Here is a 15,964-nt window from a genome sequence, read left to right on the forward strand (position 1 = left end):
CCGTTACACCGAGGGTGTTTCTTTGGCAAATTGGACCGACCCGTCCATGAATTTTTACACACCTCGTTTCCGCCCCGTACTCGTCCGTCGTTTTGTCATCGGGGTTTTTTTTTTTTTTTTTTTTTCTTTTCGCGCGGACGGAGCGATGTCCGGTTATTTGGAACATCGAGTCGTTTCCCCGGTCGCGTTTTCTACGGCGGATCTTCCGAAACGTGTCGTCTTTGGCGAAGGTCTAATTTCTCGAGCTCCGCGAAGGATAACGTCCCACAGGGCGTAAGGCGAAACGTCGGAAGACGCGGCTGCGGAAGCGAATGGCAAAAGACGAGGCGTCGAATAATTCGAAACTACACGCGGGGCTCGCGTTATAGGTATATAACTATACGCCCTTCGTTATTATCCCGACACACGCGTATCTTTTGCGTCGCGACGCTCCGCTCGGGATCCGCTCGCTCCCTTTCTTCTTACGCTAGCGCGTTATACCTATACACGCGCACACCTCATACCGCCCCAATTCCCTCATACGCACACGTGGGCAGGCGCAACCTTTGTACGTACGCACTCTTCTTCGCTCTTCGCTCTTCAAACCTTCACTCTTGGCTTTCTCTCCACTCCGCACTCCTCTGCACTCTTCTTCACTTCTCATTTTCCGTCCCTCTCGTCTCGTCTCCTCTCCTCTCTTCTATTCGCGGCATAGTCTTCTTCTCGAACCTCCCTCCATCCGAGCACCCTTCGTCCCGAAAACTTTACACCGCGTAGAACGCGCGTTTGAGCACCGCGATACACAAAAGAACGTACCACGCTTACGACGCGTACCCTGCAACCGTCTTCGTAAAAAAGACCGAGAAAGAGGCTGGAAACAAGCGAACGCGTGTCTCTACTTTTTTACTCCCCTAAATCGTACCAGCTACGCGTCAAACTTTACAACGCTGATCTTCTTGGTTTACGCCTCATCTCGAATCGCTCTCCGACGGTTTTTTCATTTTTCCCTCGCGTCGATCATAGGGGAAGACCGGGAGCTCGCTTATTTACGAGCTCCGGACCGATCGTCGCTCTTCCAAAACGTCGAAATCTGATTACTCGGCGATAAAGATGAGCGAGGAGCGAGCTATTCCTTCCGTTGCGCCGAGCTAACGAGTTGCGACCGTAAAGTTGACCAGCGACGTCGAGCGTACGGTGAAATGAAAAGTTGCGGCAGGAGGGTAATATCTCGTGTGCCGCCGCGTCGGTTTACAGGATTTAACAATTGTATCGGTATGCATAACAGAAATACCGAAGAGACGTCAGCCGAGGGAACAGGTTCCGTAATATCCGAGCCGAGCGCGAGGGAAAGGGAAGAAAGAAGGAGAGAAAGAAAAAGAGAGGGGAAAAAAACAAAAACAAAAAAAAAAAAACACAAGGAGCGCGTAAAAAAGAAAGGTTACAAAGCGAGGGAGACGGAGAGGAGTAGTAGGAGAGAACGGGCGAAAGAGAGAGGTGGGAGAGTCCTGCAGGCGGAACTGACCAACGCCACTTTGCGCTGGTCAGGGGCGCCCTGAATAAAACTCTCCTCGGGCGCGCGGGACATCGCCGCTCGGTATAGGAACAGAGGGGAGGACGAGGGATCGGGATCGGGGCGGACGAGGTCAGGGGCGGGTCGCGGCGGAAAACGGAGGGTCGAGAAAAGAGGGAAACGGGAGCAAAGTCCGTCCGAAAGCGAAAGTTGGGGGGGGGGGGGGGGGGGGGGTGATAAATAAATAGTGGACTCTGCGGCGGCACGCGCCTGGACGGTGACTCCGCCACCCTCTTTCCTCGTCCCTCCGCCCCTACTCCTCCCCTCCACCCCTCCGCCCCCCCCGTATCCCATTATCCCCTTTTCCTCTCGCCGCCGTTTTCTTCCTTCTTCCGATCCCCCCGCCCCCTCCCCCGCACCACCCCTTTTGGCACGCTGGCCCGCGTCCATCGTTTATACACTCCGTTGCCCCGACGGTTTCTCTCGTCACGTGTTTGCGGTAGGTCGGGAGCCTTGTTTTTAATCGGGTCCGAATCGGGGGGGCGGGGGGGGAGGGGAGGGAGGGTCCCCCCCTTACTTGTAACCGTGAAAGACCTCTTGAGGGATAAACGCGATTCACTTATTAAAGACGCCCGAGCCTATGTATTTCTATAGAATAATGTTTCGGGGGTATTAAACCGATCTCTGTAAAGCAGCTCGATGGAAAAGCTATCGAGGGAGGCGTTCTCGTCCTCCCCTCTTTCGGAACGAGTTTAACTTCGGATTGACCTTGACTAACAGGTGGCCGTTGTTGGGTCATCGTTCGCGACACCGCGTCTCCTCGTTACACGGAGTTGAACGAATTCGGATTTCGTAGGACCCTGGCAATCGTTGTTTCGTCTACTTCGCAAAAATTCGAAGTCGTTTTTGCTCGAGGAGGTGCGACGACGGTCGAAAATTCGGTGCTTCGATATTCAATTGTCGCGGTCGGTATCTCGTAAGCTCGTCGATGCGGAATACGCAATCCGCTCGTTGTTCCCGATATCGGATTATTATTAACGCGATGGGTACGGGGGTAGGTGTGACGGACGAATAAGAGACGCTAAAATGGCGTCTCCTTGGACAACCAAACCTCGGGGTGGTACAGACGGCATTATTGTACCCCGGTAGAGATAATTTTCAAAAAGTTATTATACACGAAAACGATATAATGAAGATTCGTCGGCGAGCGTCGCGTCGGAAAAACAATAGCCTTAACAAAAGTCCTGACAGCATTAAACAAATCTTGCGCTCGTCCTTACAACACACGTACCTATACCCGCTTGCAAATGTACCGCAAAACAATCGGGCCACGATAGAAGCTTTGTTCACCAAAATACGAATCGCATTACGACGTAGTTACGAGGTCGCCATGCCGTACTACCTAATTACGAAGATTCCTACCTCCCTCTCCCTCTCTCTGCGACCCTCTCTCTCTCTTTTCACCCCTCTCTCCTCGGACCTCCGACGAAAAATATCCGAGCGAAGGAAGCCTGCGTGGTGTACCTGGGTACGTGGAAAATATCGGGGCCAGGAAACTATGGCATTTGATCGGACGACCGAATAATCTGGCACGCGACCTCGTCCCCTTCGCCCCCTTCGCCCTCCTCCCGACTTCGCGGCGCTCGAACTGTTTCGAAAAGTCCTCTCGCTGGTTGAGGTTTCGGTTTCTCGTTACGGAAAAAAAAAAAAGAAAAAAGCTTTTCAACTTCTCTCCACGTAGAAACGAGGTGACGGTGTATCGGAAAGGCGAAGGTGATCATCATTCGGATACATTGGAACAGAGGTGTACGTATACGAGTCGAAGTTGGTCGGTTAAAAGCATGTAATACATAGCGCTGTACATGCTTGTCAACGTGTGAGAAATCGGGAGTAAGGTATATAGCGTGGCTACAGAGATATGGTATGATATTACCGACGATTAGAATCTCGGCCACCGGAAGCATTTCTACTCTAGTGCCGCGGCGTAAGGGCGTCTCGACGCGTCGCGTCGCTTCGTTCTCCGCGGGGGTTGGGGAGAATCCCAAACTCGATAAGACGCGATGGAGACGTATCGCTTTTCTATTGACCGACGCGCTTCTTCGTACGAGTCTCGTGCGCGACCCCGAGGTATTTTCTCCGACGAATATTTCGCGGAGAGAAGCGTGGAAACAAAAAAAAAAATTTGAACGGATCGGAGGGCGATCCGAAAAAAGGCGCAGCCGTGTCAATTCCCCGTTGAACGTTCGACCGCGCCTGCTTCAACTTCGGAGTCGCCGTTCTCTCGTCGGAGGTAAAAAAATCTCCACGAAATCCGCTCGTTCGTTCGAATGTAGGTGAAGAATAGAAAAAGGTTGAGGAAAAACGTCTTTTTAATCGGCGTCGTACGGCCAAGCGTCGCTTATTATTTTGGCAATCTTTCGTGATATCCAGCGAGTTTCACGGATATTTTATAATAATTCGGTGCCACCCTGTAGCCGAATGTGATTCGAGAGCCCCTCCCTCAAGGGTTATAAATAGTACCGGGCCACTGGGCGCAGGTATAATGATTTTATCTTCCCTAAAAATCACCGAGTTATAAAACTATCAACTTACACCGATCGCCGTAGAACATTCGTACAAGTATATATTTATAATACGCGTGTGTATCCCCTTAATCTATGCAAAGGTTTGTAATATATAAAGTGAAAGGAAAGTAAATCGCGTATCCAAGATCGAGAGCGGTTATTTAATCGATTTCATTAATGGCGGAATCAATCATAAAATCGGCCGATTCGTAGCAATGTTTCTCGTGTATGAAATTATTTCGTGGGTAAATGTTTCCCCCTTTAAATTGTCAACTCCTGGTATCACGCGGATTCGTAACGGAGAATGGAAACTAAATTTTCCAACGGAGAATCGCCTCGGACATCGTCCCATCCGATCGGAAATCTTTTACTCACGAAAATCGCGGCATTCGCTCGGAATATTGTACGTGTACATTATATACGTACCTCGGTACCCGATACGGACGGATCCTCAAGACGGTCAGTAATTCAAGACAGAGGGGGAGGGGGGTGGGTGGCGGCGGTGGTTGTTGCCTTCGCCGAGGTCTTGAAAGGGGTGAGTATAGGGTGAGAATGTTAAGGGGACTCGATGCGGGTCGCGAGGTGTGCGGCGGGGTCCAAATGGGACGTCGACCGAAAGGGGGGGTATATTAGGGTGGGTTTTGTAAGTCGGGGTGACTTGTGGTCGTGCGGAGGGAAGATAGGGTTGCTGCCCGGTCGGGTCCTTCTTCCGTTCGACCGTCCGTTCGTCCCATCGTCCGAGCAACCACTCATCCCTTAGGTCCGACGGCGGGGGGGAGCCAGGGGGGATGTTCTTGCACTTGTGACGGCAACTTGCCCACCGCCCCCCTCCCTCTCTCTCTCGTCTCGCGAACTTGTGTGTTGTGCCCCTTGTATACGTACCCACATGGAATAGGTATACCCTGGCTGGTTTACGTCGTACATAGGACTTGTATACATATATGTATACGTGTACAACGTACGTACGTACACGCGCGAACAAAGACGGTACCGACGACTACGACGACGACGACGACGACGACGACGACGACGACGACGACGACGACGACTACGAAGGCTGCAACGTCGAGGGTGAGACTTCTGCGAGATGGAGAAAGGGATGAGGAATGGTTGAGGCTAACGCTGCCCAAGGAGTTACCCCAGAGCCGACACACACGAATTCCATTTATTTCGAACACGAACGTGCGAGCCAATGATCCATCGGGTGACCCGTTTGTCCGCGCGAGCCTCGTACCTCGCGACACCCCGATAACGACCCCTAGGAAAAGCCCGCCACGCCAGAAAACGGGTGCAATCGTCGTAGACTCGGAACTTTACACTCGCCTTCTTCGCGTACCGAGCTACAGTCAAGGTTGCCGCAGATCGAGACCGTGAATCAACTCCGCAAAGTACGTGGAAAAGTGTGTCAGATCTACAGCCGCAGCGTTGATTGATAACGCCCGTTTGCATCTATTCGATATTTACAGCGGGCAGAGGGGAAAAGTAAGACGTTCCTTGGGATCGAATGTCGAGTGATATTCGGGACGGACGACGAAGGTTAGCCTATGTCCTCCCGACACCGGCGATCAAATTTGCGAGGGCATTGAACGTTACGCAATCGATCACTCCGCGGGCAATGGTACGGAAAAGCAGTTCGGAGTGACCTTTAACGCGTACACGCGTGCAACGGACCCAAAACAAAAGTGTTCGCCGCTCGAGTCCCGTATACGTCGGATTAGCTGTACCCTACGTTCCATCGTTTCGGTAGTGTGCTCGAAAACGACGGGCGACCACCGAATGGGAAATCGTGCTTGAAAAGTCACGAGATTCGGAACGGAAGCAATTTGAAACAAAAGAAAATAAATAAATAAATAAATAAAACTAGGGAGGACGAGGAAAGGATAAAAACTTATTTATGCACCTTATGCACCTTATTCGGGAGTATCGAGTCGTGCGAAAAATTTTGAATCGGCGAGTCGAACGTCCCCGGGATAATTCTTAGCCCGGCGACACCCGTTAAATTGCTAAGGTTGGCAGAGGGACTATCGGACAAGCAAGTAAGGAGCTCGGACGTTCGTGTGAACTAATACATGTAAGGAGGTGAGGAGCGAGGGGGGGATTCGTGGGAGCGGGTGGTTCGCCGTAAGGGAAGGCGCGCGCGCGCACACACATTCGTAACGTTGGAAATCTCACGACAAATACACACATATGAGGGCCACAATAATTACTATAGGTAGCGAGGAGGCCCACGGGGTGGCTTGGCCGGCAATCGATACACGCACGCACCAACACACACGCGTTTACATAAGCAAAGCTCCTTGGCCACCCCCCGCGGCCCCGCGCCCCTCGCTAGCCCGCCGCCTACTCCTCCCGCTCCTTCTTCTTCATCCCTCGTCCGACCCACCCCCGCTCACCTCCTCCCCCTCCCCCTCCTCCTCCTCCTCCTCCTCCTCCTCCCCCTCCTCCTCCTCCGTTCGTTCGTTCGTTCCTCGTTCCTCGCTCCTCCGACCCCGTCTTCCCTTCCACCGGCTCCTCCGCCGCCCCCCCCCCTCCGACCCCTCGCCTCTCCTCGCCCGACCGTTTCTAATTTGCATTCCCCTCCGTTGGCACCCCCACCCTCGACTCGCTGTCCGTCTTACGAGCTTTTACGCACACGCTCACGCACGCCGTGCCGCGAGACAAAGACTACCCTTAACTTCGAGACCGGAGGAAGAGGAACGGAGGGTGAGAGATCGGGTCCAGGGCTGTAACTACTGCCTCGAAATTAATGCCTCTCCAGACTCGATTCGAGTCGAATCTTAAAACCTCGCGACGAGGCGAGTCGCTGATACTTTGCCTCGTATACGCGATACACGTAGCTGTGTACGCTTCCCTCGAATATAGGTATATGGGTTACGCGAAGGTGGAGGAGGAGATGGATCGGATCCGGCGTGATCTATAGCGTAATTGTCCTCGGTGCGGGGTGGAACTTTCTCTCGATCCCGACGAACGGACGGACATTTTCCCGTAACGCGGTACACCACCCTTTACGGAGGAAATCGCGAACGGTTCGATTCGCATTCTTATGCAGTTGCGCGCCGGATAAATTATGTAATCGCCGAACGCGTCACGATACGTGGGTGAATCGGGTTTTCGCGCAGCGAACGCCTACCGTCCGATATCTCGTGTGTGCGGTATAAAAGGGAACGAGGGAAACGCACACGCGACGACCTACGCTCCGTAATTTCGTCCCGCACGAGGGCAGAAAACGATGCGTCCGTTCGAGCGTGTGCCAAGAATAATTGTGTACGTACAACGTACGGTATAAGGGTTGCTCGCATCACTCATCAGTGGCGGCCATATTGCCTCCTCAAACCCCAGGCCACGCGAGAGCGCGAGCTCTGATAATTCCTCCTTCCTCTTCGTCTTACTCGCGTGCACTTCGCGGACAGCGTCTTTCTCCCACCCTCGCGACGTGGGTCCCTTACACCGCGCCGGGCGCGTCTTAGTCTTACGAGCCTCGGTTCTTCTCTTTTTCTCCCTTCTTCTGGAGGTCTTCTTCGCCTTCTTATCCCTCTTCTTCTTCTTCTTCTTCTTCTTCTTCTGCTTCTTCTGCTTCTTCATCTTCTTCTTATTCGAAACCCCCGGTGCGCGCGGTGCCTGGGCTGCTTAATGAGAACCCCCCTCCCCCTCCCCCTCCTCCCTCCCCCCCTCCCCCGTCCACCGCCGCCCCCCTCCGCAACCCCCGGCACCGCGACTCCGCGTGGAGCGAGAAGGACGGCGTAAGATGGCAGAGGGAGGCTTGGGCCGAGGGTTGTGGGGTGATTTCCACCCCGCGCCGAGCGGCGTCGGGAAGCCACCACACACGCAAGACATTTTAGACTTTTCGTTCGTATTGATTAGCGAAAAATTAACATCTACGCGAGCTCGCATGATGCAGCCGCAGCGATACACCGCGTACCGCTGCTCCCTTCCTTCCACCCCCCCGCCCCCCCCCCCCCCGCCCACCCACCGCGCTCTCCCTTCGTTTATTTCTACCATCGCATTCTGCACCCTCGCCCACCCCCCCACGTTAAAGGACTCGATTTCTAACTGTATATCTTCACGGTTGATCGATAGCGGTGCCGCTCTCGCATTATCATGGCTAGACTTACTCGGGCTGCTGCTACCGCGAGGAGACTTGGAACTTGTTATTGTTTCGTGCCTGGCCACCAGAGTCGGTCGCATTATTCAAATGCTCTCCAATATTAGATTACGTACGTTTCTCATTAATCTTATTACGATCCGGCGTGCATGTGTCCTTACGTTATATGCACGTACACGCGGAGCCGTTACACGTAGCGCGCGCACGGTTACGAATAGACGTCGGATCGACGACGATGACTGACGGTTCTACCTACGCTGATCCCGAAACACGGAAACGCCAGTTGGATCGTATCGAGAGTAGGGAAAAAATTGAAAGAACTGGAAACGATCGGAAATACCGCAGACGATTCGCGAACCACCCCCCCCTCCCCATCCCCCGACCTGCTCGATGGTGTGCATCTCCCGTTTCCGATTCGGGTGCATTTTTTAACAGAAACACATGTGATCGGCAATCGAATCGATTGATAAGGTCAACCTGCTAGACTCCCGATTTAAAATGGCCCCGATTTTCGAGGCAATCGGCTAGAATTACGGCCACGCTATACGCGTCACCGTTCAAAGTTAGTTTTCGAAGTTTTGACTCGGCGTACACACCTACTACCCTTGTACGTGGAATTTCGTTACGAGGAAATCGGCGATGAAATATAATATACACATCCGAGTGGTCTGTAATTCGAAATGCAACGGGCCTCGGCGTAATTTTGGCAAAACCGTTGAGCCCGGAGTAGGCCCGATTCCGAAAACTGCCGATAACCCGTTCCGATAAGAAGGGAGAAGCGAAGGGGGTTGAAGAAAAAAATAAAAAAAAAATAAAAAAAACAAAGAAACGAACGCTAAAGAAAGAGTAAGTTAAATTTACTTGCTAAAGTTAAGTCATGTAAATGCAAATGCACGAAACAACAGTCGCGGAGCGGCTATTACCATAAGATATCCATTCCGGGACATTTCGGCATGTGTAGAACTACACCGTTCCAGAAAAGCCGCACGGTCTTGATGGATGCGGGTAACGAAGTAAATCGGGTGCATCGACGTTCGTGATTTATGAAAGCAGAAATTTCAATCCCCCTTTACTTCATCTTCCCCTCCCTCCAGACGCCGCAACGTAAGACGTCTACTCGACGGTGTAGGTACCACCGCGTCGCCGTTATTCCATACATCATTTATACAGTGCGTTACGAAAATTCCTAATTACGAATTTCGATATCCATCGCGGCGCGATGACTCCGTCGACGCGACGACGAATTGCCCTCACTCGTGTGTTTTTTATTTTTATTTTTTTTTTCTTTTTATTGTGCTCTTATTTACTAAAATTGAAAGATCGACGCCTGACTCCCGGGGGCGCCTATGCGAACGACGTTGTACGACGGTATTCTCGATTTCCGGTCTGAGAGAAATGAGAGAAAAAAAAAGGAGAAATGTTGAAACCGAAAGAAGTTGTAGCGGGGAATGCGATTTCCACGGCACAGCTGACTGCGGGAACGGTAACTTCGGTACAGGTACCGGTGGTAATTGCATCTAAATTTATCTCTCGGCGCGAGAGATTTCTCAAAATAGCGCAACTCCTCCCCGCAACATTCAAATTGCGAGGATGTTACCTATAAGAGTTCGAAACGGGAGACAGTTTGAAAAAAGGAAATGACGAAGAAAAAAAAAAAGAAGGTGGAAGTAAAAAAAAAAAAAATCGGTAGAACAAGATTTTCCCCGCGGTAGTTTTCTACCCGTGGATTTAACGGCGTGTAGGAGATTATGCCTTCCGCGCAACCCCCGCGTCTGCTTTTACTTTTCGTTTTTCGTTCCTTCGTTCCTTCGTTCCTTCGCGTTCTCTTCGCTCTTTACTCTTCGTTCGTCTCGACTCTAGCTTCAACCCATCTCGCTTCCCTACGCCTGCTGCACGACCGGCGCGCACTTTCTTTTTTGGCGAAGACTGTGGTCGGGGGCACCGAGAGCTGGCACAGCAAAGGGGGCGGGGGTGGAGACTCGGGAGTTGAAGTCTGAGTCGAGGGAGGGTCGGGGGTGGTTCGCGGGAGAGTAGTTGAAGGGGCGAACGGGGGTGGAGGGGGAGGGGGAGGGGGGGGGGGGGGGGGGAGGTGCTCACGGGTCGTTATTTTTGTGCCTGCCTCGTCTTTAATTTCTCCCCTCCGCGGTGCCTCCGCCGAGCGTCCCCCGCGACGCCGACGCCGCGCCGGAGAGCCAGTGCGGTTGTCTTAGTTCGTATGCATATCTCAGTGCCTCACATATTGATTCAGGGCGTCATTACGCGTCTTAGCTTGGCTCGGCCGGCGCTTGCCCACCCCTCCCCATCCACGCTCTCCCTTACCTCCCTCACCTTCTCATTTCAAACTCCCACCACCGACACTAAACCACCCCGTTTTCACTCCCCCGCGGTCCCTTAAACCCCCTTCGCTCTCCCCCGTCCCCCCGTCCCTCCGCCCCTCATCCGCTACCCCGCGAAGAATCTCTGGCCAGTCAGCCAGCGCCTTGCCCTCGCTTCGCCGTTCGTCTCTATATACAAATATGTCTACATACACGCACACCTACCTACGATACCCTATGTACCCACGTAGCTATCCATCTCGTGTACGTACGTACGTCCCCTCCCGTACTCATCCCCCCGTTGTAAATGGGCAGGTGTACGCCAATTCAATGGTTGCACGTACAGTCCCTGTGTAGTTCTGATATGGATTTATAACTATACCGCACCGATCTACTTAGCCTTTATACTGGTACGCCTTTATCGATATGCGACTGTAAAACACCGTTCTCCTCGTAATTATCGCCGACGGAATTCACGTCGCCCGACAGGTGACAACGAAGCGAATAATTGACAATGGGAGTCTTTGATCATCGAACGTCCCGAGGATCCGTCGATCGATCGAACCCCCGTCATCGCGAGATACAACTAACATCAACACGTCATGGAAGTTTGACGGATAATCCGAGTCGTTGTCGTTTCGGGTCGAAAGTTGAGGGAGTTGAGTTGAGGAGGATTTCGATCGATGAATCGAACCCTCCGGGAATTTCTTCGACGGAACTCGATCGCCCTCCCTCGATATTCGTTTGTTTATTATCGTCGTCGCGTTTTTCTTCCTCGCTTTACGTTCGTTTCCGGCACCTCTTTCTCAAACTCCCCGAGAGTCGGGTTTAAACGTTTCCAAGCGTTGGACGAAAGCGCGGGCTGAACCGCGCGTCACTTTCAAAGTTCTCAGCGGAAACTTACAATTGGTATTAAGATGCGTGAGAAATCCTGACGTTATTTTCATCGCCCGTCGAGAACCAGTCCGCAGATAATTTCTGCTCCTTCTCTAACCGACGAACGTAAACTCGATGAACCGTTGAAACTTTTCTACGGCCACCGAGCTAATGAAACAGCCGGATTAGCAACGATGGTCCTTCCCGCAATTACCGTCGCCCCTCCACCTCCGTTACTAGAGAGAGAAAAAAAAAAAAAATAGAATGGAAGCTTTACTCCAAGCTTTTAAGTTACAGCCATCCGTTTCACTCGGTATATAAATTCCACAGAACTAGGACTGCCCCGAAACTGTGAATCGGGAATGTAGGACGAAGGACAACGATTCGGAGGACGACGAACGAGAAATGGATTAGCGGAAGCTCATTTTTTAGACACGCCAGCTGAGCCAGTAATCCTGAAGGGGATGAAAAAAAAAAAAAAATAGGAACTAAGAATACCGAATGGATTTTCAGGTATAGTCTATGGCGAATCGTTTTGCCAGAGGGAAGAATTTTCGCGAGGAATAAATAAATATGTCGAGTGGGAAGGTTTTTTTTTTTTTTCCAGAACAGGAAGAGGAATGGTTAAATTGCATCGGAGAGAAACTGATTTCCTCCAGTCAATCGCGACGTAACACGTTTAGAGATCTCATCGCGTTATCTAAGTTTTACACGCAGAGAGTGTATAGGAGGCAAAAGTGATTCGGCAGGAGCTAAACGGTTTGCCTTAATTACCTGGCTAGCATTAATCATAACGTGAGATTCGCAAGAAGGCTTAATTATTCAACTCCGTGCGCAAAATCAATTTGCGTGGCGGTCTAAGGCGAATAATGGATTTTATACGGAGGTTGTGTTAATCATGATTACGTGAAAAATAAATTAATGGATGGGACTTTTGCCTCCGTGCGCGAAACTCGAGCGAGGATAACGTCAAAAATTTGCATCAGCGTTAATGTTGACGTATCGGTGATCCGAGTATTACATCTCGCGAGCTTTTAAGCTTCGGCATCGGCCAATTTTTCGGACCATTTCGTCGAGTTCGGTCGGTATACGACTGGTCTGGAAAATCGGGTCATTCGAATGTCGCCTTATCGCTTAGTTCCGAAAGCATTATCTTTCCGAAGTGACGAACTTTCCGGAAAATGTTACCGCGGGCAACATCGTCGAACTTCGTACGAGCTTTCAGCGCGGTAGGCACGCCGCTCGAGCGATTGTTTACCTCGATAAGTTGAGCTTTTTCGACACCGACCAAGTGCCCAGAACTCCATCTCTCCGTAACCGAAGGCACAGCGAAACACGATGGAGATTCGGAAACGGGAACAATCGTGCGTGTGAAAAGCACCGGTGCGAAACGAATACGCGGCTTACCAAACGTCGGTATATTCCTTGCACCCGCCGCATCGCCTAAGGGTGGCTGAAAAGGAAGAGAAAACAATGTGAATTTGGTTTGACCAAACGTTGCGGAGAGTACGATAGCGATTCTGTTGGCTGCGCGTGCCACACGGGAATCTGGGGGCAATCACCAACGCGCGACACAACAGAGATCTAATTTTACCAACGATGGAACGCATACCGACTCATCGCGATCGATGCATACGAGAGATGCACCATGAACTCTTTTTTCTTGGTTCAGTATTATGAAAAATAATGACTCAAAAAATCCATTCTACTCAAAATCAGCGGTAAATCAATCGATAGATAAATTAGATCGGCAGATTCGGGTTTCTCGGGACAGAATACGGAAGGATACTCTAGAAACCCTAATTGAAGGGTGCTGATTTTTAAGCCAAAAACGAAGTATTTTTAAAATCGATTGAATGACACTTTTTTTTTAACGCAAAATGACCCCAGGCACACGAATCCGTCGACTGAAATGAGCTACGAATTTTTCCCGTCGAGATATCTTCGATTTTTCACTTTTTGAAAAAGAAAAATGGAGATAACTCGATAGGAAAAATTCGTAGCTCAATTTGGCTTTGAGATTCGTGTTCCTGAGGTCACATTACATAAGAATTGTGCCATACGATCAAAATTTTTGGCCAAAATTTGAAGAAATCGTAAGGGGTACCTCTTGGAAGAATCTCAAATTTTGACAATTTTTTTTAATTTTTTTAAATTGATCGTATGGCACTTTTCTGACGTATTTTGACCTCAGAAATCCGAATCTGGAAGAAAAATTGATCTATCTCTAAAACTGACCGAGTTATCGCCAATTTTCACCTTTTTGGGGTCAAAAATAAAAAATTGATTTTTTGATCTATATTAATGTAATTTGAGCTCAGGAATCCGAATCCGGAAGAAAAATTGGTCTATCTTCAAAAATGACCGAGTTATCCTCATTTTTTCGCATTTTTTGGTACAAATTTGAGGATATCTCGAAGGGAAAAAATCGTAGCTCAATTTGGACAACGGATTCGTGTTCCTGAGGTCAAAATACATAAGAAAAGTGCCATACGATCAATTTAAAAAAATAAAAAATTTTGGCCAAAATTTGAAAAAATCGTAAGGGGTACCCCTTGGAAAAATCTCAAATTTTGGCCAAAAATTTTTATTTTTTTAAATTGATCGTATGGCACTTTTCTTATGTATTTTGACCCCAGGAACACGAATCCGTTGTCCAAATTGAGCTACGATTTTTTCCCTATGAGATATCCTCAAATTTATGCCAAAAATCGCGAAAAAATGAGGATAATTCGGTCATTTTTTAAGATAGATCAATTTTTCTTTCGAATTCGGATTCCTGAGCTCAAATTACATTAAGATAGACTGAAAAATCAATTTTTTATTTTTGACCCCAAAAAGCTGAAAATTGGCGATAACTCGGTCAATTTTAGAGATAGATCAATTTTTCTTCCAAATTCGGATTCCCGAGGTCAAAATACGTCAGAAAAGCATATTAAATCCAATTAAAAAAATGATTTATTTTTTGCTCAAAAATCGATCAAGTAATTATCAATTATTCGCTGTTGGGAGCAGAAAAATCAAGGCTTATCGATTGGTTTTAGTCGTAGACCCACTTTGATTCATCGCAATCCATGCATGGGTCGAAATATTCGAATTCTTCAATTCACCAGCGAGCCCGAGCTTTGCTGGAGTCAGGTAGTCACGGGCACGCGGTTTGTTGTGGGGTGTCACCTCTGCTCAGCCCCGAAGGTGACGTCTCACAACAAAGCGCTACGCTGCTGGCTACCTGACTCCAGCAAAGCTCGGGTTCGCTGGTGAATTGAAGAATACGAATATTTCGACCCATGCATGGATCGCGACGAATCAAAGTGGGTCTACGACTAAAACCACGCGATATGTCTTATAATTTTTCTGCTCCCAACAGCTAATAATTGATGATTATTCGATCGATTGCACGAGTAGATGATTTTGGCTTTCAGATTTGGATTCCTGAGGTCAAAATACATACGAATAGCATAAAAACCCCAATTTAAAAAAATGTTGATTCTTTACCTTTAAATCGAAAAAAATTTAAGGCCATTGGCCTTAATAATAGCTTAGTATGATCGCAATTTTCGGAGCCCGGGACAAAATATTTGTCAAATCATTCGTGCTGCTATTTCCGAATGGATTTTTAATGATTCACTTTATCTGGCCACTCCTCTCTGAGCAGGACATTTCCAATTTTCATTGCTGTTCTCTCTGCTTTCTTCTAGTTTTCTTTCTTCCAGTCCCAAGGGGATCGCCCACGAGTCTGTGGAGTGCTACCGCAGATCTACGCTCCAATAAACTAACTCTGAAAGATACGTCACTCGAATATAATCTCGATAATCCAATGGCCTGTAAAAAGAATACCCACACTGTACTCCGTTTATTATACGAATCGTCGTTTCACAGCAGAGACAACGTGCGATCATATTCAAACATATCGACGACGTTATTCGAGATACAAATAAAAATTTACCAAAGTTTCACATGACCGTAGATATATCTATCATATGACCCACATGAATGGGGTTGATGCACACGCCAGGTGGGAAAATTTTGTCTGAATCCAAGGGTGCTTCGACAGCTAATAATTGACGCCACTTATAACGGAAGCTCGCCAGAGTTTCAAGAGAATGTGGAAGACGGAAGTGAACTTGATTCGATTGTTATCGGCGCCTCTAGTTCCAAGCACTCAACGTAAGATTGTTATACGTACGAGTAAGCGAGCCTCATTAAGTTACACGCAAGTAATTAGCTCTCGGCAGAGAATAACGTGTTAATACACCTCTACTTCTCGCTCGAACGTCACGGTAATTTTTCTATGCGGTAGCGTTAAACAAACCCCTGGAATTTATCAAACTATTTTCCACCTTCCCCAGATACAGGCGAAGTCTAATCAGCGATCTTATATTCATCTCAATTAGTCCCAATGAAATTTAGACGGCAGACTTGCAAGTGACGTTCGGTTAACCGCCCTTGTAAGACGAAGAAATTAATCACCGCTGTTCAACCGTTCTTTGAACGATGTGACGGTCCGATCTGGAATCCCTAGGGGAAAGTTTCGAGATAGAAGTTCACTTGTCCTCGCAGAAACTTCGCTGTTAATAGATACGTGTTTGAAGGTCGCTTTAAGGTCCTTCTCCGGATC

This window comes from Athalia rosae, chromosome 4, assembly GCF_917208135.1.
Source record: "Athalia rosae chromosome 4, iyAthRosa1.1, whole genome shotgun sequence".
NCBI classification, from domain to species: domain Eukaryota; kingdom Metazoa; phylum Arthropoda; class Insecta; order Hymenoptera; family Athaliidae; genus Athalia; species Athalia rosae.